We start from the raw sequence: 27,811 nt of genomic DNA, 5'->3' as shown, positions 1-27,811 counted from the left end.
TCAGCCTAACTTTGGAAACTTTTCAGAGTTGAGCTAGTCCCTGGTGATTGAACTTGTTCAGAAACTAGTGCTTCCAAACCAAACTCTCATCAAGGAGATTGTTTTTCCTTCTTTCTCCCTCCCTCCTTCCCTCTTTCCTCCCCAGCTTGCCTCCCTTCCTCCCTCCCTCTCTTTCTTTCTTTCCCTTTTTTCTTCCTCCCTTCTGACATTTAAAGGTTGTCTGTGATGAGTAATGCCCTGTGGTATACTCAGACAAAATTATAGTCAGACCTGTCACCTCTTAGTGTTGGCAGATGTTCCTCACAGTTTCTTCCAAAGTAACAACAATCCTTTCACATAATTTATTGAATTGGATATTGGAATTATGGACAGAGAAATTTTCCTCCTTTCTCAAATTTAGTAATAGAACCTAATTTTAGCACCAGTAGAAAAGATTTAGAATCTCATAAATGAAAGAAACCTTCATTAATTTGGATAGAAATTAAGCAGAAGCTAACTTTGTTTCATAAAAAAGTTGCCAATAAAATAGTCTAACATTTGCATAGGGGAACATTTAATTTGCTGAAGAGAACAAATTGCTTTAAAACAATTAAAAACACCAATTTACAGATGAACAACAAATATGCTAAATACAAATCATTCTTCTCTATTTATTGAAGTAGCTTCCCAACTCCTTTTCTTGACAATACTTAATTAACCTAACTTGAATTGCTTTATTTACTTGAAATTAATAGACAATGTTTCATTTAAAAATTATTATTTTATTGAGACTGAGTCCCATATTTGGTATATACATAGTGAAAATTAATAAATCTGCTTTTAAAACAATTATTTTTTTAATTAACAATAATGGTCAACATATCGACAGATGAATGGATAAAGAAGATGTGGTACATATATACAATGCAATATTACTCAGCCATGAAAAAGGAATGAAATAATGCCATTTGCAGCAACATGGATGGGCCTAGAGATTGTCATACTGAGTGAAGTAAATCAGACAGAGAAAGAGAAATATCGTATGATATAACTTATTTGCAGAATCTAAAAAGAAATGATACAAATGAACGTATTTACAAAACAGAAATGGACTCACAGACTTAGAGAATGAACTTACGGTTACCACTGGGGGGTGGGGAAAGGTGGAGGGAAGGGATAGTTAGGGAGTTTGGGATTGACATGTACACACTGCTGTATTTTAAAAAGATAGCCAACAAGGACCTACTGTATAGCACAGGGAATTCTGCTCAATGTTATGTGGCAGCCTGGATGGGAGGGGAGTCTGGGGGAGAATGGATACATATATATGTATGGTTGAGTCGCTTTGCTGTGCACCTGACACTATCACAACATTGTTAATCAGCTATGCTCCAATATAAAATAAAAAGTTTAAAAAAAACAATGCCACTTACAGAAACATGGGTAGACCTAGAGATTATCATACTAGATGAAGTCAAAGACAAATATCATATGATGTCACTTATATGTGGAATCTAAAAAAAAAATGATACAAATGAATTTATTTACAAAACAGAAACAGACTCACAGGCTTCAAAAACAAACTTAAGGTTACAAAAGGGGACACATGAGGGGCGGGATAAATTAGGAGTTTGGGATTACCATATACACAGTACTATATATAAAATAATCAACAAGGACCTATTGTATAGCACAGGAAACTCTACTCAATATTCTGTAATAACCTATTGGGAAAAGAATCTGAAAAAGAATGGATATATGTATAAGTGTAACTGAATCACACTGCTGTACACCTGAAACTAACACAACATTGTAAATCAACCACACTCCAATGTAAAATAAAAAAATTATATTTAGAAAAAAAAGGAAGTGAGGGTTAAAATCAGTGGTACTGTTTTGGAGACCATGGTTGTCCCCAGATGGGAAAATTTTTAAATGGGCATAACCATTGAGACATGAAATTATAGATTTGTTTTGGCCAGAAAAGACACGGAGGAGGTATCTCATTTAGAACAATTTGTGGTATGAAAGTGGGTTCTTTATATCTCAACAAATACCAAATAAATTTAAATGATTGAGGCAAAATTTTTCCTAAGGAAAGTGATTTATTGTTTTGACATAAAGTGAACAAGGTCAATATCATCAAAATGCTCTTAACCCCAGAAAAACTGTGCCATCTCCAAACATACCCAATGTCTACTAAGTGCACGCATTATTTATACGAGAATCAATAAGTTTCAATGAAATTTGTAATCCTACAATAATTTCTCCAGGAACAAAAGCAAACAGCATCAGGGTTGTCAATTATCTTACTGCCTATGGAGGGTACAACAAAAAGAAAATTTAATCATTAATATCTTTAGTATTTTAAATAGCCAGAACTAATGAAAGACAACACTAATGTGGACAAATGTAAAATATGCAAGCAAGTATGTAACAATATGGAATAAATATTTATACAAAGGTACATGCAGAGGAGTTATTGCAATTTGTTTCACTTTACAAAGACTTCAGGAGGTTGAGAGAAGTTTGGGCAAAGGAGAGGTCAGGCAGAGATAAAACCCAAGATACTCAGTAGGAAAGCTAAACCCATACATCATTGTCTAAATCAGTGACTTCTAAACTTTTTAATCCCATGCACCTATGAATAAAACATTTAAGTATATACCTTTAAAAAAATAATGGTCAACACATTATATACTTATATGAGGGCTGATTATTTGGTTGGCTAGTTGTATGAGCATTTTTGCCTCATTCCAACTCTGAACTAACCTTTTTTTCTGAGGGGAAAACAGTATACTTAGTCACTCCATAAGCAAGAAAGAAAGTAAAGTGAGTTTTATTAACATTCAGCATCTCATAAAAAGATTTGGTTGTGGGGAATGAAGGTGGAAATGATATCTGAAATGAAATATTTCAGTTTTCCACACTGTGGCACCATGGTTGATAAAAACAATGACTTGGTCATAAGTCAGTTTATTATTATTTTAAAGGTCCTAAGCACTCTTCTAGGGGCTTTATACATATTCATCCATTTAATCCAAACATAAATCCTATGACGTAGATATATTTATAAATTCATTTTACAGGTGAGGAAACTGAGTTACAGAGAGGCTAGTTGACTTGCCCAAGGTCACACAGCTGGCCAGTGGAGGGGCTTGGACAGACTTCACTTTCTAACTAGTTCTGGAAGTTTAAGATTAAAGTGGTTAACCTACATAAAAGTTTCAGTTATATGTGGAATTTTTAAAAAAATGATCAAACCAAGCCAAATGAAAACAAACACTGAGATACAGAGAACAGAGTAGTGTTTACCAGAGGAGAAGGGAACTGGGGAGGAAGGAGACATGGGTAAAGGGATCAACTGTATGCTGACTGACAGAAACTAAACTTTTGACAGTAAACAAGCTATAGTGTATACAGAAGTCGAAATATAATGTCGTACACATGAAATTTATGTAATGTTACCTCAGTACATTAAAAATTTTTTTAATTAGCACATAAGGGCCTATTAAATATAGCTCCCTTACATTTCTGACTACTTCTCAGGCTCCTTTTCCTCTTCTTGGCTTCAAGACATTAGTGTGTCTCAAAGGTCTCTCCTGACTCCTTCTCATCTCTTCTCTATCCACACTCTCCCCTTGTGACCTACTCCACTCCTGAGCCTGTAAATGCCACCTCTGTGCTGATGGTTCCTGTAAAAAAACAAATAAACAAAAAACAATAAAAAAAACACATTCCTCCTCTGTTTTTCCTCGACTCACACACTCACGATACTTCTGACACCAGATACGTGGGTTTTCCACTCATCAACCAATTCTCTGACACCAGCTGGATGTCCTACAATTTGACTCAATTCTGACACTATCTACCTGGAGACAGCATCATTACCCATAGATTAAGGGCTCAGTCTCACAAGACTGCCTCTCCCCTCCCCCCACTTCAAATGCCAATAGCAAGTCCCAGGTTGTCACCTGTACTTCTGACCCAGAGGATATAAACTGGGATTCCCATGACCTCATCCTTGGGTTTGATCATTTGCTAGAGCAGCTCACATAACTCAGAGGAACACTTACTTATATTTAACAACCTATTTTATAATGAAGGATATGATAAAGGATACAGATGAACATCCAGATAAAGAGATACATAGGGTGAGATCTGGGAAGGTCCTGTGCACAGGAGCTTCTTACCCCATGGAGTTGGGGTGCACCACCCTCCTAGCATGTAGATGTGTTCATCAACCCATAAGCTCTCAGGATCCTGTAATTTTGGGATGTTTATGGAGACCTCATCACCTGGGCATGATTGATCATTAACTCAATTTCTAGCTCCTCTCCCCTTCCAGAAGGATGGGCGATGGTGCTGAAAGTTCCAAGCATCTAATAATGGTTTGGTCTTTCTGATCATCAGTTCCCATCTGGAAGCTATCCAGGAGACTACCAAGGGTCACCTCATTAAAACAAAAAATACTATCACCCAGGAAATTCCAAGGGATTTAGGAGCTCTATGTCAGGAACCAGGGTCAAAGACTAACATATAGTTTCTCTCTTATTTCACAGCTCCCAATGCTTCATCTTCACCCCTTACATCTCCCAGCCCTTCAGATTCATATACACCCTGCCTACTCTTCATAGTTACATCATGTTTAACAGGCAACTCAAACCTATACAGCCAGAAAAGCACACTTGATTTTTCTCCTTCAGATCTGCTTTTCCCTTCAGTTTTTCCCATCCTCAGAAGATGACACCATCCTCAGTCCTTTTGCTCCAGATAACAATCTAAGATTTATGATCCCACATCAAATCCTTCCATAAGTCCTGCAGATTCTACCTCCACTTTTCTCCGTTTATGTTTACATAGCCTAGTTCAAAGCACCATCCCTCTTGCTTGACTATCCAATAGCCTCCTAAGGAATCTCAGCTGCCTCTCAGGACTTTCATATACATCCACGGTCCGCCCAGAGGTGCTGTGCTCGTTTTGAAATATAACGCAATCAAGTTACTACCCTCCTTAAAATCCTCAAATGCCTTCCTATTGTATTTAAATTAAACTCAAACTCTATCATGATTCATAAAGCCACTGAAGATCCAGCCTCATTCTAATCACTTCTTTCCTGTCCACTATCTCCAGCCCCTCTGATCTGAATCACAGATCCTCAGGCTCATTCCTGTTTTTGAACCTTTGCCCAGTTTTTTCCCCTTCTGGAAATATGTTCTCTTTGGTCATCCAATGGTTGGCTTCTTTATGTCACTTCAAATGTCACCTTCACAGGGAGACTTCGTAAGCACCCAGTTTGAAGTAGCTCTTTAAACTCTCTACATTGTGTTATTTATAACCCAATACTGGTTTTGATTGTCCCTCTTTTCAATAACAACAACATACACATGCATGTGTGCATGCTTGCCTAAAAATATAAGCTCCGTGAGAGTGGGAGTCCTGTCTTTTTTGCTGTTGTTGCTCTGATTCCAACATCTAGCGTGTAGTAGCCAATACAATATAATCATTGAATTAATGAATGTTTTAGATTGCAGTTGCTGTTATTAATGGTCCTTCTTAAGGTCAAGGACAACTTGCAACTCCTACCCCTCTTATCGATACATTCCAAGACAGAACTGGGTTTGGCCTAGTTAACTATATCAGGTAGACAGAAAGATGTACAAGGAAAAACAACCTATTTGTGGAAGCTGAGCAACCACCTAGAACACTACACAGAATTCAGCGTCTGGTGACAGCAGCTCTAAATCACAAGTGATACTTGGTAAACAATTAGCATCTATATTCCAGCTTGAAACAATGGTACCCCCCAAACCACTGGCAGAGTTTAGTGATGGAGAATTAGCACCAGGTGACATTGGGAAGTGCAGGCAGGCAGGCAGGCATGACAGTCTTTGAGCAGGAGCCCAGCCACCTGGGGTTCAGAGGCCAGCTTTCAAGCCCCGGCAGGAAACAGAAATGACAGACAGCAAGGGCAAAGCCACATTTCTAAAAGAAATGGGCATTTAATTTGTTGACAAATTTGAGAAATCCAAGCCCAAAGAACAAAGTAGGGTTCCATGTATTAGCATAAAGCACAAAAGAGGGTTGTTACTCCTCAGACAGAAGCCCGCTCTCAGGGCTGGAGAGGGGGCAGGTGACTTGATGCAGAGTTTCAGGCTAAAAGTGGACCAGAGAGTGAGGAGGTCATAATGTGAGGCTGTGTTCAAAGCAGTGGGCAGTCCAGCTAGACGGCAGGGCTCCATCGATTGCCTTCCACTGCATCATAACGCTGTCAGACATGAGACCCGAAAGCCCATCTTCCTGCCGGCTGCTCTCGATCAATATGATAGATCTTCCCCTCAGAGGCCTGTCTGAATCCTATTACTCTGCCTACACGCATGTGTAGCTAAATTAATGATGATGACTCATGGGCTTCCAAGCATCTGTAAACTGTTATTATCACCATCCACACCAGCACTTTATTGATATCTTCTATTAGATCTCTTCTGACTCAGTTTATGACCATCCTTTTATAGGAAGCCAAAAGGTTAACCTTTTCTTTCTTTTCTACCAATAGTCAAGTAAATGTAGATCCAGCCTGGGGGCTGGGTGTGGGGGGTCTGTGTCTGCCCAAGGCTAGACTAGTGACCATGCTTATTAGAGCCGTGTGGATTTAGGGGTAGCTATTACAACCTAAACCTACCTGATAGTCTTCCCTCAATGCTTGGGGCAAAAAGGAGTTTGCTGGAGATAACTTCTTCACACTGACATATGAATTGAACTTATCAAACAGTTAAATAAAACATTACGACTAATAATGTATATACAAGAACAAATTTAGTTTTGACCACTGATCACACTTGGTGCATAGACTGTTTAGCATTCTGTAATCAAGGATGGTTAGAAAATTATTGATACTTTAGTCCTGCTATCCTGATCTGCTGTAACCTTTTTTTTCATGTTTTCCTGTGGGGTTGACTGGGGGCTTATGACTTCATCTAGTAACTCAGTGCTTAGGTATTATAATTTCAATCAGGGTTTGGGTGCCCCCTCTACCGTGTTGCATGTCCCCTTGCTCACAATGGACCTCAATCAGCATCTGGCACAAAAGGATCACTCAAGAAATAATACTGAAGGAGTAAATGAATGCTCTTTCCTTGGGAGCGTTAACACTCTACTAACTGTACATGGGACTTCCATAATTATAGTCTTGGCCTAAGGTTTTCTGAGCATTGTAGAAATGGAGAAGACCTGGTTGCTGCAGTGTCAGGAAAGCTTTCCAAGCAAATCTATAATAACCATCAAATAAAACATGAGTTCATTAATTCTGTGGGACACATATAGAGACACACGTATTATAAATGCACAGATAGACATACAAGCATGGATATTTAGTGAATGTATGTGTGCATGTCCAGTGTATGCACTTCATGGCTCATCGAACTGGAGGGCTAGGACAGTGTGACATTCATTCTTGTTATGACCTCTCCTCCGCACAGCAAAGAGTCGTAGGTTGTAATCTAGTTCACATGCAGTGCTCTAGGGAAGGCAAAATAATTTTAAGTTTGTTCTTCTTTTTACCTATATCAAAATTCAACATTTGTGCAACTCTTTTTGGAAGAGAAGCAACTAGTACTACAGTGCATCTGGATGTGAGAAAAAAAATCTAGGGCATTTCCCCATGAGTCAACAGGATTTGAAATGGATGAGATGCTTTTTTTGTGTGTTTGTGGAAATGGCAGGGTGAATGCAATGCCATCAGCAAATAAAAGGATCCAAATAGGGGAAGATGTAAAAGTGGCTTTCAAACTAAGCCAGATGTATAGGCTTCATCTAGCCAATGTCCTACTTTATTAAAACATCACCTCTTATTTAACAGATCATTTAAACATTTTCCACTTTTTAAGGAAACTCCAGTGTTTATGATAGACACAGAGATTATAACATTACAAAAATGTATTTTTCTCTCGAGACTTTGTATGTTGTTAAATTTGCATTGTGAATGATAAGTAGGGAGCTTCAGATGCTACATTCTTAAGTATCTGTTCAGCCAATAAGTGATTACATGTTATAATCTGCTTCAATCGCATTTGCTTCACCGTTAATCAAAAACCAAAAGTTCTGCCTTGCACAATAGCTTTTTCAGGGTTTCCATAGTTTGAATCTGAAAAAGTATACTTAATTATTGGGTAATAAGTCCTTATGAAAGTTTCTCCTGTGGAATGTCCATATTATGGATTAAAAGATATTAATTGTTACAAAAAATAATCTGAAAAACTGCAGAACCTGGAAACTGATATAATAATTATTCTGATATATAATTATTCTTTCCCTTTAACGTGTTCAATATATTAAAAATTAAATTCTAAGTTGCGAGATAAGGACTACTGGATAAAAATAAGCAGAATACATTGATTCTTTATCACTTTTCTTCTAATTTTTCTCATAACATATTAGATTGAAAGTATTTTCTTTAAATATATACACTTTTAAAGTTTTTGTTTTTATACTGTATTGTTTTGAAGAAAGTAAATTGTCAGTTTTCTTAATCTTTAGAATTTGCATCCTTGCTTACTAGTCAATATTGATATCAATGGGGTCTCACAGATAAATCCAAATGAAAGCCTTCTACATCAACAACCATCAGCCCTTTATGAATCATCAATTTTGAGATTTAGCAAATCAGGTGTTTTTTTTTTTTTTTCCTATTATTTGGGCCTACTTCTTTGGTCAATTTCTACAGAAATAATTAGAACTCCTGTTACTCGCTACATAGATTTTTCTACTTTCTTCTTGGAGAACAGGGGAATCATTTTATGTTGAAATTCTCTGAGCACTTATAGGAAGTGTGACAGCAAAATGGAAGTGACAGGAGCCTGTTCCAGTGAGAGATACCTGTATGCAGATGGTTGACTCTGATGCAGAAAGTGAATCAAAGCTCTTTAACAAAAGAAGCCCAAGAGAAACTGACAACTGAAAATAAACCTAAACATAGCATTTTATCAAACTTGCATTAAAGAAAAGTGTTTGTGTATCTCTTTGAAACACATTTTTTAGAGTCAAAGAAACGATAGATTTTATTTCTCTTGAAGATGACTGAGGATTTGGGGCAAATCATCTTCAGACCGAATCCTTTCTGCTCTTTCCTACCTGTGAAAAAAGATAATACTCATGCATCAGGAAGGGTCTTAATGCTTACTGAGCTCTGTAAAGTTTCCTCAGGTAAAGGTCAAATTATCCAGCATTTATTTTTAAGCAAGGAACACTTTTTTTCTCATTTAAAGAATCATTTTCTCATAAGTGGAGAATAAATTGCATATAACATTAATAAATACAGTTTCTCTCCCAAACACCTTCTTGCCTAAAGAACTGTATAGTTTCTCAAGCATGGTGTGGATTACTGATTAATTCCCACTACCACCAAGGGGAATAAACAAGGAAAACTTATGTACACACACAGATCATACACACATGTAAACACACACACCCCTTGTACACAAATAACAATGAATCAAGGATATTTTGGTGTACACGTATAACTCATTTATTGGATCATCAAAACTTGCTCAGATGCAAGCACAGAGTTTTACTATTTTTCAAACCTTTTGTTTTAAACCCCCTCTGCAGGCTCTTTCCTCTCTTTAACTAGATAAAATCTTAGACAGTTCCCATAACACTGTCAGTCAGGTATTTACCAATCATGTAAAAACCCTAATCATTCTAATATTTATCATCAAAGTCTCATGGATTTAAAACTCCCTGCCCGCAGCTGGCTCCTGACCTGGTGAAGAAGCAGGGTGTGACAATCTCTCTTTCCTCAGACTTGCTCTCCCATGGCTCCCTGTCCATTCATCAGCTGCCTCTGGCTCTACAGAGTTGGAGGAGAGAGGGAGGGGGTGGGGAGGATTGTATCTCACTGGAACAGCTGTGTATCTGACTCTGGAGCCCTCTGCACACAACAGAGTTCCAAATACTAACCCTTACTCTTGGATAGGTGGATTTTTAGAACGGTGACCATTGAAGATCTTGTACCTAAAGTTCTCTGAGGATGATGCCTTGATACTTCTTCAGCTGGTTTCTTATGGCTTCCCCCTCAGCCTCCAGCTTCAGGCAGTCTACCCCACACAGGATCCCTCTGTTGGAAGCATCTTTTCCCTTTTGGGTAATGTCTCCTTTGAGTCCAACCAAGTCCAGTTTTTCTTCTGCCTTTGGGAGTATAACTCTCTCCCTCTGAATCATCTTCTTCCCCTCTGGGCCAACTCTAGGTAGCCTCTTACTTTTAGGCATTTCTGAGCATGAGCTCCAAATTGTTCTATCCCTAAACTCCAGGAAGCACAGCAGAATGTGTCTTTGGCCACCTGATTTGAAAGTCCTGTATGTAGTGAGAAGAAAATAAGGAACAGGTCTCCAATTCTTTCTCTCCGCTTGTGGTGGGATTGAGGAGATGCCTCCAAGAAAGAAAGAAGGTAACCTAGCTGACAGAACTCCTGGAAAACAATAATATTTACTTGCAAGAGAGTCTTTATCAAAGGAAGACTTCTAGCAAAATATATCTGATGTCTCCAGGATTAATTATGGAAAACAAACCTAGAATACATGAATTTATCAGGTATAATTCCTTGGAAATGTCATTTGCTTTAAATACCTATCTGAATATAAAATGGAGATGTTTCATGACTGAAATAACACCTTTCTCTGTAAGTAATATCTCTGCACACACAACTCAGAGACCTCCTACGGTAATCTGAACCAAAGCACAACTTCATGCAGTAAGAAAGGGCCTGGGGACCTGCAGTCGTGGTCCTGAATCACTCTCTGCTTTGGCTCTGCTTTGTGGTTACTTGTATCCCTAAAATTATTATTAAATCTTGAATCTGCATGGGATGTCAAATTCACAAGAGTCTGACCTGATAAACCATCTTTTGTGTTATCTCAGACAGCCTAACGCCTTGCATTGAAAGGTAGTGTTACTTTAAATCTATTTTCTCAGGTTTTGTGCTTAAAAACTTTTTTTCTCTACTAGATATGTTTACTTCGAAGGTAATAACAGGGTAAAGAAAATTAACTTTCTTTGTTTTTTTTCGGAGGCTCAAATCTGACAGGCGCTTCCTGGATGTAAGGGTTTTCCTGATCTAATATGCAATATAGTACATCTTGAAGGTTGTTTCTTTAACTGATCTCCGCTAGATGACAAATTCCTAAAGGGTAAAAATCATGTATAATTCACCTGAGGATCAGTGGTGCCTAGCACAAAGTAGACGCTCAAATAGTGAATGGTGCTGATTTAAGTTTTACGCCTTGTCCTTTGCTGGAGTTTATGAAGGAGAGATGGGCCTGAGATAATATTTACTTTTGTCTTAAGGGCTTTATTTTAGGCTGCAGGAGAAGATTGTGGCACAAGCTCAGAAGAAGAGAAGACAGAAGGCACCAGAGAATAGCTGGTATATATATACCCTTGTCAAACTTCATGCATAAATTTCATCCTTTTACAGAGAAGGGAGCTGTTTTCAGGAGGTTATGGTAAGACATGGGGCTTAAGTCATTTTGCTTTGGTCACACATCATGTCACAGATTAAAGGAGAAAGGCATTCTCTCATTTATTCTTGGAGCAGTTATTGTTCCAACAGTGTGATAATTAAAGGGATTATAGCACTTTGAGAACTGGCTACTTTGGAAGCCCATGGAAACCCTAGACTTGGCAAGAATCAGTGTTCACATGTAGAAAGCAGTGGTCGTATGGAGGATGTTATCCTCAAGTGACAAGGAAGACAGATGTCGATAAAAACAGCATATTGGAAGAACACAAGAGGACTATTCACCACCAGGTAGAAGAAAAGCCTGAGGATTCAAAATACAAAGAACCAGACTAGAGGAAGTACTAATGGGGGGTGCAGGGGGTGTAAGGTCCTGCATTAAACAGGTTGAAGTAATGAAATAGTGAAATTTACATATACATATCCAAGTGTCATTTGCTGTACCCAGAAGCTACTGGGCTCTGGGAAAATATTGATTACAAATATTGACTGAATGAATGGAAAGATTCAATTGTTTATTTTTCTAAAAGTCCAATACAATAAAGTACATTTCAGACCAGCCATTAAGGCAGGCATTGTACAAGGAAAAATTAAAAATGGGTGTAAGGTGGTGAAAGAGGTCATAAATTTCAGTGGATATGCTACAATAGTTAGGTTGCAGACAATAGTTGGTGCAAAAATAGATTATTATGATGTACTGGGTGACTTACAAAATCATTGGAAAGGTTATAGAAGCTGGCTGTATTTTGAGCTTCCAGGAACTTCTACCAATGATGGGGAAGTTTCCACTTGAGCTGTATGTAGCAAGCCATCAAATTAGGAAGCTGTTAACCACAGTTTTAAGCTGCATCTCACAGTTTACATCAGCAAAACAAATGCCTCTTAACTCCCCACTTAACAGAGTTTCAAATTCAAATCTCATATGATTTTACCAGGTTGGTAGAACCTAAATTACATCTATAACTCCAGTTGCAAGGAAATCTGGGAAATGCAGTTTTTAGCTTTCCAGCCTCTACATTTTGTGAAGACACAGAAGAATGAGATTGGAATGGATGCCAAATGAGCCAGTGCACAGAATCCACCATAGTTGGGGTTTAGAAAACCCACTACTTCATCCTCTACTTTACATTGTCTATTTATTCAACTATATTTATTGAATGGCTGTTTTACGTTTTAGACACCATTCCTTGTTTCCAAAAATGAACAAGATAAAAAGGTAGAGAAAACAACTTGGGTTCTTTTTCTCTTTTTTCTTTTCTTTTGTTATCTTTATTCTTCTTTGGAAGCAGGATTTGGAGTAGTATAATTTGGGGCTGAGTGTGCCCCAAATGTGTACTTCTGTAGGAAATGCCTTTGTCTCTAGAGAAGGAAGACAGGCCAGGCAGTGGTCCAGGGGAACAAGAGGCTGGGAGCTGGCTGCTTAGAATTGGCTGCATTCTCAGGCTCAAGGGGGAGGATGACGGGGATCATGAGACTGCTGTATTTCCCAGCTCTGTGCACCAGGGTAAAGAGGAGAGAGGGATTTGTACACAAACCCTGCTCGGGACAGAATTTTTTTGGCTATAATGTCCCTTTCGTTCTATCTCAGACACTGCCTGACCATAGCAGCTAAAGGGAAGAAACTGGAACACTCAGTTGAAAAGAAATGCAAACACGAAACCTGAAGCAAATGTAGAACTGTACAGAGGGAAATTGACTCCAGGCTGGGTAGTTTACAATGGCTGTGAGAGGCAATGAGGAAAATCATGGGGTGCAGGTAATTCGCTGACATGTTCAAATATACACAGACTTTCAAGAGGTAAAAGAAAACCAACTATTACACAGGAAGATTTTTTCCCCCAAATATTTTCTTTTTATAGTTTCTGGCTTGGACTGGAAATACTATGATGAAATGTGGGAAACTATATCCATAAAAAATATGAGAAAAATTACCAAAGAAATAGTCAAATTTGGTAGTATTTTAAGGTTTGGGTGAAATGAATGATTATTTAAAGAAGACCAACTTATTCATTTACATCCAACTTGATGTTTTTTGGGGGAAGTGGGAAGGTGAGGGCAAGATTCTTAAAAAACTCTGTTAAATGGAGTTGTCCAAAATGTCACCAAAGTGCTCAAGCTCATTTATACCTCCCCAGCCTTTTTGTAAGATAAATAGAGGAGATTTTTTTTTTTTAAGTTCCCATTTTATAAATTAGAAAACTGTAGAGAGACAGAGATTCAGTGATGGGTCTAATGTCACACAATGATAATTGTTACCTTTTATTGAGGGTGTTTCATAGGGTAGGTGTTGAAAGTCCTTTACTTTCATTATAGTTAATCTTCATAACACTCATGGTAGATATGTTTGTCCCCCTTTTACAAATTGGAAAAGTAAGACCAAGAGATGCTAGAGCAATTACTAGCAGCCACAAAACCAACAAATACTAGAGCCAGCACTTGAACCTAGACTCATGTGATTTCAACGCCCATGTTTTTTCAGTACCCCACACAGCTGTCCTTAGTCTACCACCCTGCTAGCACTAGAACCACTAATAAGATCAAAGTCTTGATATTCAGGTCAGCACTTTACTGAATAATAAATACATAAGCATACCTTTTGGCCCTCCTAGACACCACTTATAGCTTGCATTCTTCTCTCCTTGGAGTTTCTTCTCTTTTCACATTCTTTTTCCTGTTTTCTTCAATCATAAAATCAGCTGTAAGACAGTTCCTTGTCTTAGAAAAATATACTCAGCTATTTGGATGGTGGATATGATTGTTCTCTCAGAATACTAAACTGTACCATTGCCCATTAATGTTTACACAGTATCTGGATGCATGTAGCCTCTGCTGATCAAGAGTTGGCATAGGCTGTGAACTCCAACATTCTAGAAAGATGCAGGGTAGGTCGAATGACCTAATAAGCAAAAACAACAGTCTAGTTATTGCCACAGGCTACTTCCCTAGTCCCACAAGTCTAGACCCACAAGACTGTTTAAATTGTATAGTAGGAATTCAGAGACCATTACTTTGTCCCATAGTTGTATTCAAGTGTTGCCAATGGCAAACAGCAGGAATGGAAGAGAACAGCTCTTGGCAGTGCAGAGGAATCCTCCAGGAATCTCCCTACCCTGTGGTGGGGCCCAGTGTTCCTTTGGTGGGTCTTCCTTTCAAGGGACTAGTGTTATGGGAGTAACAACCTAATCCATCCATTGAATTTTTCTTTAGCTGGTTCTGCAAATAACAGCTTTGTGGACAAAATAGCCTTTTATTTGAATTAAGACACCCAAAAGTACACTATTAAAGATCATTTTTAGTTATGTCAAGAGCTCTTAACCTAAGGTCCATAAATTGACTTTCAAAGGTCCAGGGCTTCCCTGGTGGTGCAGTGGTTGGGAGTCTGCCTGCCAATGCAGGGCACATGGGTTCGAGCCCTGGTCTGGGAAGATCCCACGTGCCGCGGAGCAACTAGGCCCGTGAGCCACAGCTACTGAGCCTGCGCGTCTGGAGCCTGTGCTCTGCAACAAGAGAGGCCGCGACAGTGAGAGGCCCGTGCACTGCGATGAAGAGTGGCCCCCGCTCGCCACAACTAGAGAAAGCCCTTGCACAGAAACGAAGACCCAACACAGCCAAAACTAAATAAATAAATAAATAAAAATTAAAAAAAAAAAAAGGTCCATTAGTCCACTGAATTGAAGGGAAGATAAACAGCATGATTTGTAGACATGCACTTTTGGGTGGGTGAGGAAGAGAATACACAAAAAAGGTCTGAAATAAAAGAAGGAATACAGAGCTTAAAAATGCAATCCTGCCATAAATCAAAACAAATACGAACTCTGCAAAAACAATTTTTGCTTTACAGAGAAAAACGAAAACGTAACTAAGTTATGGGATAGCAATAGTATTGAAGATGGGAGGAGGATGATAGGAGTCAAAGCAATCTAAAGTCCTTTTAGTTTCCTGAAAAAGGACAAAAATATTAACTTTAGATCTCATAAAGTTAAATGAGCACCAAAATATTTTAGGATGAACACTTGAAGAGAAATAGAGTGTTTAATATTCAAATTGTAAGGAATTAAGGGGGAAAAGCAAACAATCAATCCAAAAGAAGAATGGAAAAAGAAAATTAAAATTATGAAAAGTAGCTTAATAGACACAAATAAGATTACATCAATGAATTCAAATAATTACAATAAATAAAACAGAATAACTGTCTCAGTGAAAGACAAGACTTGTCAATCAGGACAAAAAGATACAAAGTCTCACTATGTGCTCTTTCTAAGAGGTACGTCTAAATCAGAACAGAGAAAAGTTGAAAGAATGAAAAATGATACACCACATAAATACTAAAATAAAGAAATTGGTGTGGCTGGTCATAGACTTTAAGGCAAAAATAATTGCTAGAAAAGAGAGTGAGCCCATAATGATAAAAAGTGCAGTTTTCCAGGAAGATAAAATAATTTCAATGTTAGAGCTTATGGATACCTAAAATTTTTCTTTAAAATATATAAAGTAAAAATTGACAGGCTACAATGAAAATCTGGTAAATTCACTATCATGGTAAGAAAATTCAACCTATCTATATCAGTTATCAATACATGAAGCAGATCAAAACTCAGCAATGCTACAAAAAATATAAAAAACACAAGTAACACAAGTGATCTAATGGACATATAAAAAACATCATATCTATTTGTTGGACAATTCTTTCTGGTACACAAGAAACTTCTGCCCAAATTTATCACATATTAAAACAAAAACAGTTTTAAAATATTCCAGTCAGTATCCAGTAGCACATTCTTTGAGTATAAGAAAATTAATTTAGCTATCAGTAATGAAAGGAAAACTAAGAAAATTCCATATCCTTGAAAGTTTAAAAGAAAACTTCTAAAATCTCCAAATCGAAGAATAAATTATAATGGAGAATAGAAAATAGTTAAAACTAAATGATAATGAGTATAAAATATAAGATGAGCTACAGTTAGAGTAACAGAAAATGTCAATGGTCCTATGACTATTAAAGACACGGAATCATAGTTTAAAAGCCTCCTATAAATAGAACACCAGATACAACTGTGCAGAAAAATCTATCAATTATTTATCAAACAACTAGTACCAATTGTATAGAAACTTTTTCAGTAAATAGAAAAAATAAGGTATTTTCTTCAATTCTTTTATTCCTTCTGGGTCACCAATCACATAACATGTTACATGTTTTCACTATGTCTTACATGTCTTTACTGCTTTTTTGTACTATTTTTTTTTTTCTTCGTGCTTCAGTTTGAATATTTTCTACTGGGAGGGAAAACCTGGAAGCCTGTGCCTGGCTTCTCCTGGACCTTGCCTCATGTGCCTTTTCTGTTATCTGATTTTGATCTGTGTTCTTTTGCTGTAATACACCATAACTATGAGTACAATAACTTCTAAGCATTTTAAGTCCTTCAAGCATGAGGGAGGTCTTGAAGACTCCCAACACAGACACCATTAACAAAAGCAACAAAGCTAGCAAATCAAAGAATAAATCTAACATGTACAATACCTCTACACAGAAAATTATAAAACTTTAAAGAAAAACATTGAACAATATTTAATAAATTTAAAGATGTTTCACATTCATGGATAAGAAAATTCCATCTTAAGGATGTCAAATTTTGAAGAGTTATTGATAGTCATGGTGAAATTCTGATCAAAATTCCAATCGATTTTTAAAGAAAATTCATAAGATGATTCAGAGTTTTATATGGAAGAGCAAAGGGCTGAGAATATCCAAAGGGATGAATACATTGGGGGAATTTAGCACACCAAAAATCAAGAGTTATTAACTTATATCAGTTAGGACTGGTGGGTAGGATATCCTTTGATGCAAGGATAGTCAAATTGACCACAGGAGCAAGAATAGAAAACTCACATATGAAGCTAGTTCTCATTTGACTACTGATTCAAATACAAAAGTCAAAACTTCCAAATTTTTAGAAGAAAACATTGGAGAATATTTTTCTAAGTTTTGCAAGAAAGGGTTTCTAAATAAAAATCAAAAAACATAATTCATAAAGGAGAGTACTGATAGGTCTACTTCATGACAATGAAGAGCTTCTGTTCATCAAAACATATTATAGAGGAAGTGAAAATGTAAGCCATATTACCAAACATTTAATCAATAAAGTACTAGTGTCTAGAATGTACAACTACTAGAACTATTAGAAATCAATAAGAGGACTGCACCAAGATGGTGATATAGGAGGCTCCTGACTTTCCCTCCTCCCACAAATGCATCAAATATACAGCTATACATGGATCAATTCCTTCTGAGAGTAATCCAGAAACTATCTGAGTTACTTCTACACATCAGGCAACTGAGAAAATACCCACGTTGAAATGGGTAGGAAAGGCTAGAACACACTCTTGCCATAAACCCACTCCCAGCACAGAGCCTTACAACTGGGAGGGGACTCCCAACACCTAGTTTCTCTCTGAGGAGTGAAGGGACTGGAATACACATCTAGTGCCGCATCATTTAAGGGTGCCATCCTAGGGATGAACCTTCAAATCACATAGCCCTGACTACAGGGCTATAGCGAACAAAGAATCAGCTGTTAAATGGGTGCACGAAAACTCCATGAGGCTATCTTCCCTGGCCTCAGTGCAGAGGGAGAAGACAAAAATACCTATCCTCCCTACTTTTCCCTAGAAGAGGTTTGACTACATATTTACTCAGCTACTGCCCGAGGGTTTGGCTTCTAATCAGACTACAACTAGGTGCTGATTGAAACCAAAAAAACTCAGTGGGCACTTCCCCCACCTTCTTTCTCCCTCTGGCTTGCTCCAACAATAAAACCAAGTTGCCATCTTCTCCCTAGAAGGAGCTTGTTCACACATCTAAATTTTATGGCTGTCACCCAAGGGATGGGACCCTAAATTACCTAGCTCTGATGGGAAATGGAGTTCAGCATTTACAAGCACCACATAATCATATTAAACAAACAAATAAACAACAAAAACCGTTTTCAGATGAGCACACAAGCAGTTGCTGAAGCTATCCCCCCAGGACTCAGCACAGAGGGAGCAGGCAAAATGCCCATCTTCGTTTCCCAATTTCTCCCTGGAAGGAATATAACTCTGTACTCTTCCAGCTACTGCTTGAGTTTCTGGCTCCTAATCAACTTGCATTTGGGAGCTGACTGGGATTCTCCCAAGAGCCTGAAAGAGCTGGTGAGCATGTTCCCCACTATCTCTCCCTTGCTCATTCCAACAGTAAAAGCACACCTCCAGCTTCTCCATGGAAAGAGCTTGTCCAAACATCTCACACCCCAACTGTTACAGTTACTACCTGAGAGACTGGTTCCCAAATCACCTACCTATGGGAGATGATGAGGCTAGACATTCCATGAGTTCCCCAAGACCACATAAAACAAAGACGTGGTTCTATTTGGGCAAACAAGCGATTCCAGTGACTATTCCCCCTGGCTTAACACAGAGTAAGGAGGCAAAAACAACCAGCACCTAGTTTTTTCCTGATAGGGGCTACATTGCATATCTAACCCCTCACTTTCCCATCTCCTGACTGAAGTCAATCTTCAAATTTGCTTTCAGTGGAGAGCGGAAGGGTCAGGCAATCAATAGTCCTCCAGGAGCCTGAATAGTCATATGGGCATTTTCCCATGCCTTTGGGACACTGAAGGGTCTTGACCCATCCTGATCTACTGGGAGACACTAAAAGCAAAGATGGTGGCTTGGACGATCACAAAGGTTTGAGGGACACCCATGAGCTCAGGTTGGGTTGACTGAAGAGGTCCATCTCTTATATGAGGCCAGTCTATGAAGCCAAAGAGAGGTGGATGTTTTATCTAAGGTACAAACATCAAAACAGAGTCAAAAAAAAAAAAAAAAGAAGAAGAAGAAGAAGAAGAAAGAAAAAAATATCTCAAGTAAAGAACTTAACTTTATATCTCAAGGAACTAGAAAATGAAGAAGAAACTAAGCCCAAAGTTAGTTGAAGGAAGAAAATAAGAAAGATCTGAGCAGAAATAAATGAAATAGAGACTAGAAAGACAGTAGAAAGATCAATAAAGCTAAAAGCTGATATTTTGGGGGCAAAAACTTGGCAGACTTTAGCTAGAATAACTTAAAAAAAAAGGAGAGAAGACTCAAATAAATGAAATTTTAAAATGCAAGAAATAAAAAAAATACACAGAAATAGTAAGGGTTATAAAAAACTACAGTGAACAACAAACTAGATAACCTAGAAAACTGTACAAAATCTAGAAACATGCAACCTAACATAGTTGAATCATGAAGAAATAGAAAACCTGAACAGACCAATTATTAGTGAGGAGATTGAGTCAGTATTCAAAAAATTCCCAAAAAAGAAAAGTCCAGAACCAGGTGGTTTCACTAGTGAACTCTACCAAACATTTAAAGAAGAATTAATACCAATCCTTCTCAAACTCTTCCCAAAAATAGAAGAGGAAGGAACACATCCAAACTCATTTTAGGAAGCCAACATTACCTTGATACCAAAGCCAGATAAAAATACCAGAAGAAAAGAAAAGTACAGGCCAGTATCCCTGATGAATATTGATGCAAAAATCCTGAAAAAAATACTAACAAACTGAATTCAACAGTACATTAAAAGAATCATACACCATGATCAAGTGGGATTTAATTCTGGGATGCAAGGATAGTTCAACATATGCAAATCAATCCATGTGACACACTACATTAACAAAATGAAGGATGAAAAATGATGTAATCATCTCAATAGATGCAAAAAAAATTGACAAAATTCAATATCATTTCATGACAAAAATTCTCAACAAAGTGGGCATTGAGAGAATGCACCTCAACATAATAAAGGCCGTATATGACAAGCTCACAGTAAACATCATACTCAAAGGTGAAAAGCTGAAAGCTTTTCCTCTATGACAGGAAGAAATCAAGGTTGCACACTGTTGCCATTTTTTCAACATAGTACTGGAAATTCTAGTCAGAGCAATTAGGAGAGAAAAAGGAATAAACAACATCCAAATCAGAAAGGAAGAAGCAAAATTGGTTCTGTTTGTAGATAACATAATCTTAAATATAGAAACCCCTAAAGAATCCACCAAAAAACTGTTAGTACTAATAAATAACTTCAGGATAAGTTTCAGGAAACAATATCAATATACAAAAATCAGTTGTGACTCTCCCTCTTGGGAGAGCAACGGAATCAAAACTGCTGAACAATCATTGACAGGAAGACACTGGAACTCACCAAAAAAGATACCCCATATCCAAAGACAAAGGAGAAGCCACAATGAGACAGTAGGAGGGGCACAATCACAATAAAATCAAATCTCATAATTGCTGGGTTGATGACTCACAAACTGGAGAACAATTATACCACAGAAGTCAACCCACTGGAGTGAAGGTTCTGAGCCCCACGTCAGGCTTCCCAACCTGGGGGTCTGGCAACGAGAGGAGGAAATCCCAGAGAATCAGACTTTGAAGGAAAATGCGATTTGATTGCAAGACTTCCACAGGACTGGGGGAAACAGAGACTCCACTCTTGGAGGGCACACACAAAGTAGGGTGTGCATCAGGACCAGGGGGATGGAGCAGTAACCCCATAGGAGTCTGAACCAGACCTACCTGCTGGTGTTGGAGGGTCTCCTGCAGAGGCGGGGTGGGGGGTGGCTGTGGCTCACTTTGGGGACAAGGACACTGGCAGCAGAAGTTATGGGAAGTAACCCTTAGTGTGAACCCTCCCAGAGTCTGCCATTAACCCCACCAAACAGCCTGTAGACTCCCGTGCTGGGTCACCTCAGGCCAAACAACCAACAGGGAGGGAACTCAGTCCCACCCATGGGCAGACAAGCAGATTAAAGTTTTACTGAGCTCTGCCCAACAGAGCAACATCCAGCTCTACCCACCACCAGTCCATCCCATCAGGAAACTTGCACAAGCCTCTTAGATAGCTTCATCCACCAGAGGGCAGACAACAGAAGCAAGAAGAACTACAATCCTGTACCCTATGGAATGAAAACCACATTCACAGAAAGACAGACAAAGTGAAAAGGCAGAGAACTATGTACCAGATGAAGGAACAAGATGAAACCCCAAAAAACAAGTAAAGAAAGTGGAGATAGGCAGCTTTCTAGAAAAAGTATTCAGAATAATGATAGTGAAGATGATCCAGGACCTCAGAAAAAGAATGGGGGAAAAGATCAAGAAGATGTAAGCAGTGTTTAACTAAGACCTAGAAGAAGTAAAGAACAAACACCCAGAAGAATTAAAGAACAAACAAACAGAGATGAACAATACAATAACTGAAATGAAAACTACACTAGAAGGAATCAATAGCAGAAAAACTGAGGCAGAAGAACGGATAAGTGACCTGGAAGACAGAATGGTGGAATTCACTGCTGCTGAACAGAATAAAGAAAAAAGAATGAAAAGGAATAAAGACAGCCTAAGAGACCTCTAGGACAACATTAAATGCACCAACATTTGCATTATAGGGGTCCCAGAAGAAGAGAGAGAGAAAGGACCCAAGAAAATATTTGAACAGATTATAGTCGAAAATTTCCCTAACATGGGAATGGAAATAGCCACCCAAGTCCAGGAAGCACAGAGAGTCCCAGGAAGGATAAACCCAAGGAGAAACATTTTGAGAAACATAATAATCAAACTGATAAAAATTAAAGACAAAGAAAAATTATTAAAAGCAACAAGGGAAAACCGACAAATAACATAAAAGGGAACTCTATTAAGTAAACAGCTGATTTCTCAGCAGAAACGCTATAAGCCAGAAGGGAGTGGCATGATATATTTAAAGTGATGAAAGGGAAGAACCTCTAACCATGATTACTCTACCTGGCAAGCATCTCATTCATATTCTAGGGAGAAATCAAAAGCTTTACAGACAATCAAAAGCGAAGAGAATTCAGCACCACAAAACCAACTTTACAAAAAATGCTAAAGGGACTTCTCTGAGTGGGAAACACAAGAGAAGAAAAGGACCTACAAAACCAAACCCAAAACAATTAAGCAAATGGTAATAGGAACATACATATTGATAATTACCTTAAATGTGGATGCACTAAATGCTCCAAGCAAAAGACACAGGCTCACTGAATGGATACAAAAACAAGACCCATCTATATGCTGTCTACAAGAGACCCACTTCAGACCTAGGGATACATACAGACTGAAAGTGATGGGATGGAAAAAGATATTCCATGAAAATGGAAATAAAAAGAAAACTGGAGTAGCAATACTCATATCAGATAAGATAGACTTTAAAATAAAGAATGTTACAAGAGACAAGGAAGGACACTACATAATGATCAAGGGATCAATCCAAGAAGAAGATATAACAATTATAAATATATATGCACCCAACATAGGAGCACCTCAATATATAAGGCAACTGCTAACAGCTATAAAAGAGAAATTGACAGTAACACAATAATAGTGGGGGACTTTAACACCTCACTTACACCAATTGACAGATCATCCAGAATGAAAATAAATAAGGAAACAGAAGCTTTAAATGACACAATAGACCAGATAGATTTAATTGATATTTATAGGACATTCCATCCAAAAACAGCAGATTACACTTTCTTCTCAAGTGCACACGGAACATTCTCCAGGATAGATCACATCTTGCGTTACAAATCAAGCCTCAGTAAATTTAAGAAAATTGAAATCATATCAAGCATCTTTTCTGACCACAACGCTATGAGATTAGAAATCAAGTACCGGGAAAAAAACGTAAAGAACACAAACACATGGAGGCTAAACAATATGTTGCTAAATAACCAAGAGATCACTGAAGAAATCAAAGAGGAAATCAAAAAATACCTAGAGACAAACGACAGTGAAAACATGATGATCCAAAACCTATGGGATGCAGCAAAAGCCGTTCTAAGAGGGAGTTTGTAGCTATACAAGTGTACCTCAAGAAACAAGAAAAATCTCAAATAAACAATCTAAACTTAAACCTAAAGGAAGTAGAGAAAGAAGAACAAACAAAATCCAAAGTTAGCAGAAGGAAAGAAATCATAAAGTTAGAGCAGAAATAAATGAAATAGAAACAAAGAAAACAATAGCAAAGATCAATAAAATTAAAAGCTGGTTCCTTCAGAGGATAAACAAAATTGAAAAATCATTAGCCAGACTCATCAAGAAAAAGAGGGAGAGGACTCAAATCAATAAAATTAGAAATGAAAAAGGAGAAGTTACAACAGACACCGCAGAAATACAAAGCATCCTAAGAGACTACTACGAGCAGTTCTATGCCAATAAAATGGACAACTTGGAAGAAATGGACAAATTCTTAGAAAGGTATAACCTTCCAAGACTGAACCAGAAAGAAATAGAAAATATGAACAGACAAATCACAAGTAATGAAATTGAAACTGTGATTAAAAATCTTCCAACAAACAACACTCATCTTTCTGAAACTCTTCCAAAAAATTGCATAGGAAGGAACACTCCCAAACACATTCTATGAGGCCACCATCACCCTGATACCAAAACCAGACAAAGATACTACAAAAAAAAAAAAAAAGAAAATTACAGACCAATATCACTGATGAATATAGATGCAAAAATCCTCAACAAAATACTAGCAAACAGAATCCAACAACACATTAAAAGGATCATACACCACGATCAAGTGGGATTTATCCCAAGGATACAAGGATTCTTCAATACACGCAAATCAATCAATGTGATACACCATATTAACAAATTGAAGAATAAAAACCATATGATCATCTCAATAGATGCAGAAAAAGCTTTTGACAAAATTCAACACCAAGTTATGATAGAAACTCTCCAGAAAGTGGGCATAGAGGGAACCTACCTCAACATATTAAAGGCCATATATGACCAACCCACAGCAAACATCATTCTCAATGGTGAAAAACTGAAAGCATTTCCTCTAAGATCAGGAACATAACAAGGATGTCCACTCTCACCACTATTATTCAACATAGTTTTGGAAGTCCTAGCCACGGCAATCAGAGAAGAAAAAGAAATAAAAGGAATACAAATTGGAAAAGAAGAAGTAAAACTGTCACTGTTTGCAAATGACATGATACTATACATAGCAAATCCTAAAGACGCCACCAGAAAACTACTAGAGATAGTCAATGAATTTGGTAAAGTAGCAGGATATAAAATTAATGCACAGAAATCTCTTGCATTCCTATACACTAATGATGAAAAATCTGAAAGAGAAATTAAGAAAACACTCCCATTTACCATTGCAACAAAAAGAATAAAATACCTAGGAATATACCTACCTAGGGAGACCAAAAACATGTATGCAGAAAACAATAAGACACTGATGAAAGAAATTAAAGATGGAGAGATATACCATGTTCTTGGATTGGAAGAATCAATACTGTGAAAATGACTATACTACCCAAAGAAATCTACAGATTCAATGCAATCCCTATCAAATTACCAATGGCATTTTTTACGGAAATAGAACAAAAAATCTTAAAATTTGTATGGAGACACAAAAGACCCCGAATAGCCAAAGCAGTCTTGAGGGAAAAAAACGGAGCTGGAGGAATCAGACTCCCTGACTTCAGACTATACTACAAAGCTACAGTAATCAAGACAATATGGTACTGGCACAAAAACAGAAACATAGATCAATGGAACAAGATAGAAAGCCCAGAGATAAACCCACACACCTATGGTCAACTAATCTATGACAAGGGAGGCAAGGATATACAATGGAGAAAAGACAGTCTCTTCAATAAGTGGTGCTGGGAAAACTGGACAGCTACATGTAAAAGAATGAAATTAGAACACTCCCTAACACCATACATAAAAATAAACTCAAAATGGATTAGAGACCTAAATGTAAGACTGGACACTATAAAACTCTTAGAAGAAAACATAGGAAGAACACTCTTTGACATAAATCACAGCAAGATCTTTTTTTTTATACAGCAGGTTCTTATTAATCTATTTTTTACATATTAGTGTATATATGTCAATCCCAATCTCCCAATTCATCCCACCACCAACAACCCACTCCCTTGCTTTCCCCTTTTGATGTCCATACCATGTTCTCTACATCTGTGTCTCTATTTCTGCCTACAGCAAGATCTTTTTTGACTCACCTCCTAGAGTAATGGAAATAAAAACAAAAATAAACAAATGAGACCTATTGAAACTTAAAAACTTTTGCACAGCAGAAGAGAGTATAAACTAGATGCAAAGACAACCCTCAGAATGGGAGAAAATATTTGCAAGCAAATCAACAGACAAAGGATTAATCTCCAAAATATATAAACAGATCATGCAGCTCAATATTAAAAAAGCAAACAACCCAATCAAAAAATGGGCAAAAGACCTCAGTAGACATTTCTCCAAAGAAGACATCCAGATGACCAAGAGGCACATGAAAAGCTCCTCAACATCACTAATTATTAGAAAAACGCAAATCAAAACTACAATGAGGTATCACCTCTCACCGGTTAGAATAGGCATCATCAGAAAATCTACAAACAATAAATGCTGGAGAGGATGTGGAGAAAAGGGAACCCTCTTGCACTGTTGGTGGGAATGTAAATTGATACAGCCATTATGGAGAACAATATGGAGTTTCCTTAAAAAACTAAAAATAGAATAACCATATGATCCAACAACCCCACCACTGGGCATATACCCTGAGAAAACCATAATTCAAAAAGACACGTGCACCCTAATGTTCATTGCAACACCATTTACAGTAGCCAGGTCCTGGAAGCAACCTAAATGCCCATCAACAGACGAATGGGTAAAGAAGATGTGGTACATATATACAATGGAAGATTATTCAGCCATAAGAAGGAAGGAATTTCGGTCATTTGTGGACATGTGGATGGACCTAGAGACTGTCATACAGAGTGAAGTAAGTCAGAAGGAGAAAAACAAATATGGTATATTAACGCATATATGTGGGATCTAGAAAAATGGTACAGATGAAGTGGTTTGCAAGGCAGAAATAGAGACACAAATGTAGAGAACAAACATATGGACAGAAAGGGGGGAAAGTGGGGGTAGGGGGTGGTGGTGGGATGAATTGGGAGATTGGGATTGACTTATATACACTAATAATTATAAAATAGATAACAAATAAGAACCTGTTGTATAAAAAAGTAAATAAAATAAAATTCAAAAAAGAAAGAACCTGCTGTATAAAAAAAAATAAATTAAATTAAAGAGGGCATGCTCAGTAAAAACAAAAAATCAGTTGCATTTCTATACACTAATAATGAATTGTTACAGAAGTTAAGAAAACAATACTATTACAATAGCATCAAAAAAAATAGTATGCTTAGAAATAAATTTAACCAAGGAGATGAAGTATCTGTCACTGAAAACTATAAAAATTGATAAAAGAGATTGAAAAAGACACAAATATGTGAAAGATCATCCATGTTGATGGACTGAAAGAATTAATATTAAAAATATTCATACTACCCAAAGCACAATCAATGCAATCCCTACCAAAATTCCAATGGTAATTTTCTTTCAGAAATAGAAAAAACAATCCTAAAATTTGCATGAAACCACAAAGGACCCTGAACAGCCAAAGCAATACTGGGAAAGATGAACAAAGATGGAGGCATCACACTTCCTGATTTCAAACTACATAACAAAGTAATAGTAATCACAACAGTATGGTATTGTCATAAAAACGGACATATAGATCAATAGAGGAGAATAGAGAGCCCAGAAATAAACCCATGTGTATATGGTTAATTAATTTTCTACAAATGTGCCAAGAATATACAATGAGGAATAACAGCATCTTCATTGAATGGTATGAGGAAAACTGGACAACCACATGCAGAAGAATGAAACTGGACACCTATCTTACACCATACACAAAAATAAACTCAAAATGTATTAATGACTTGAATGTAAGGCCTGAAACCATAAAACTCCTGGAAGAAAACACAGGGGGTAATTGCCTTGACATTGGTCTTAGCAATAGTTTTTTGGATTTGACACCAAAAGCCTAGGTAAAAGCAACAATTAGCAGAGGGATTACATCAAATTAAAAAGCTTCAGTACAGCAAAGGAATACATCAACAAAATGAAAAGGCAACATATGGAATGGGAGGAAATATTTGCACTCCACATATCCAATGAGGTGATTACCCAAAATACACAAGATACTAATACAACTCAAAAGCAAAAAATTAATAACACAATTAAAAAATGGGCAAAAACCTGAGTAGACATTTTTTCCATAGAAGACATACAAATGGCCAACAGGTACATGAAAAAGTGGTCAACATCGCTAATGATCAGGGAAATGCAAATCAAAACCAAAATGAGATATC

At 37.4% G+C, this 27,811-nt stretch overlaps 1 long non-coding RNA gene across 1 annotated transcript in view; it reads right to left on the bottom strand.

The window, feature by feature from the left end:
- Window positions 1-3,627: 3,627 nt before the first annotated feature.
- LOC132369683 (uncharacterized) overlaps window positions 3,628-27,811 on the bottom strand; it is a 29,150-nt gene continuing 4,966 nt past the window's right edge. The window contains exons 2-3 of the long non-coding RNA XR_009504462.1: window positions 14,086-14,188; window positions 3,628-3,674 (exon numbers count right to left, since the gene is read on the bottom strand). This is a non-coding gene — a long non-coding RNA (uncharacterized LOC132369683). The remainder of the gene's footprint in view (window positions 3,675-14,085; window positions 14,189-27,811) is intronic.

This window comes from Balaenoptera ricei, chromosome 8, assembly GCF_028023285.1.
Source record: "Balaenoptera ricei isolate mBalRic1 chromosome 8, mBalRic1.hap2, whole genome shotgun sequence".
NCBI lineage: Eukaryota > Metazoa > Chordata > Mammalia > Artiodactyla > Balaenopteridae > Balaenoptera > Balaenoptera ricei.
Note: the sequence above shows the minus strand (reverse complement) of the source record. Positions and strands in the feature narration are given on the sequence as shown.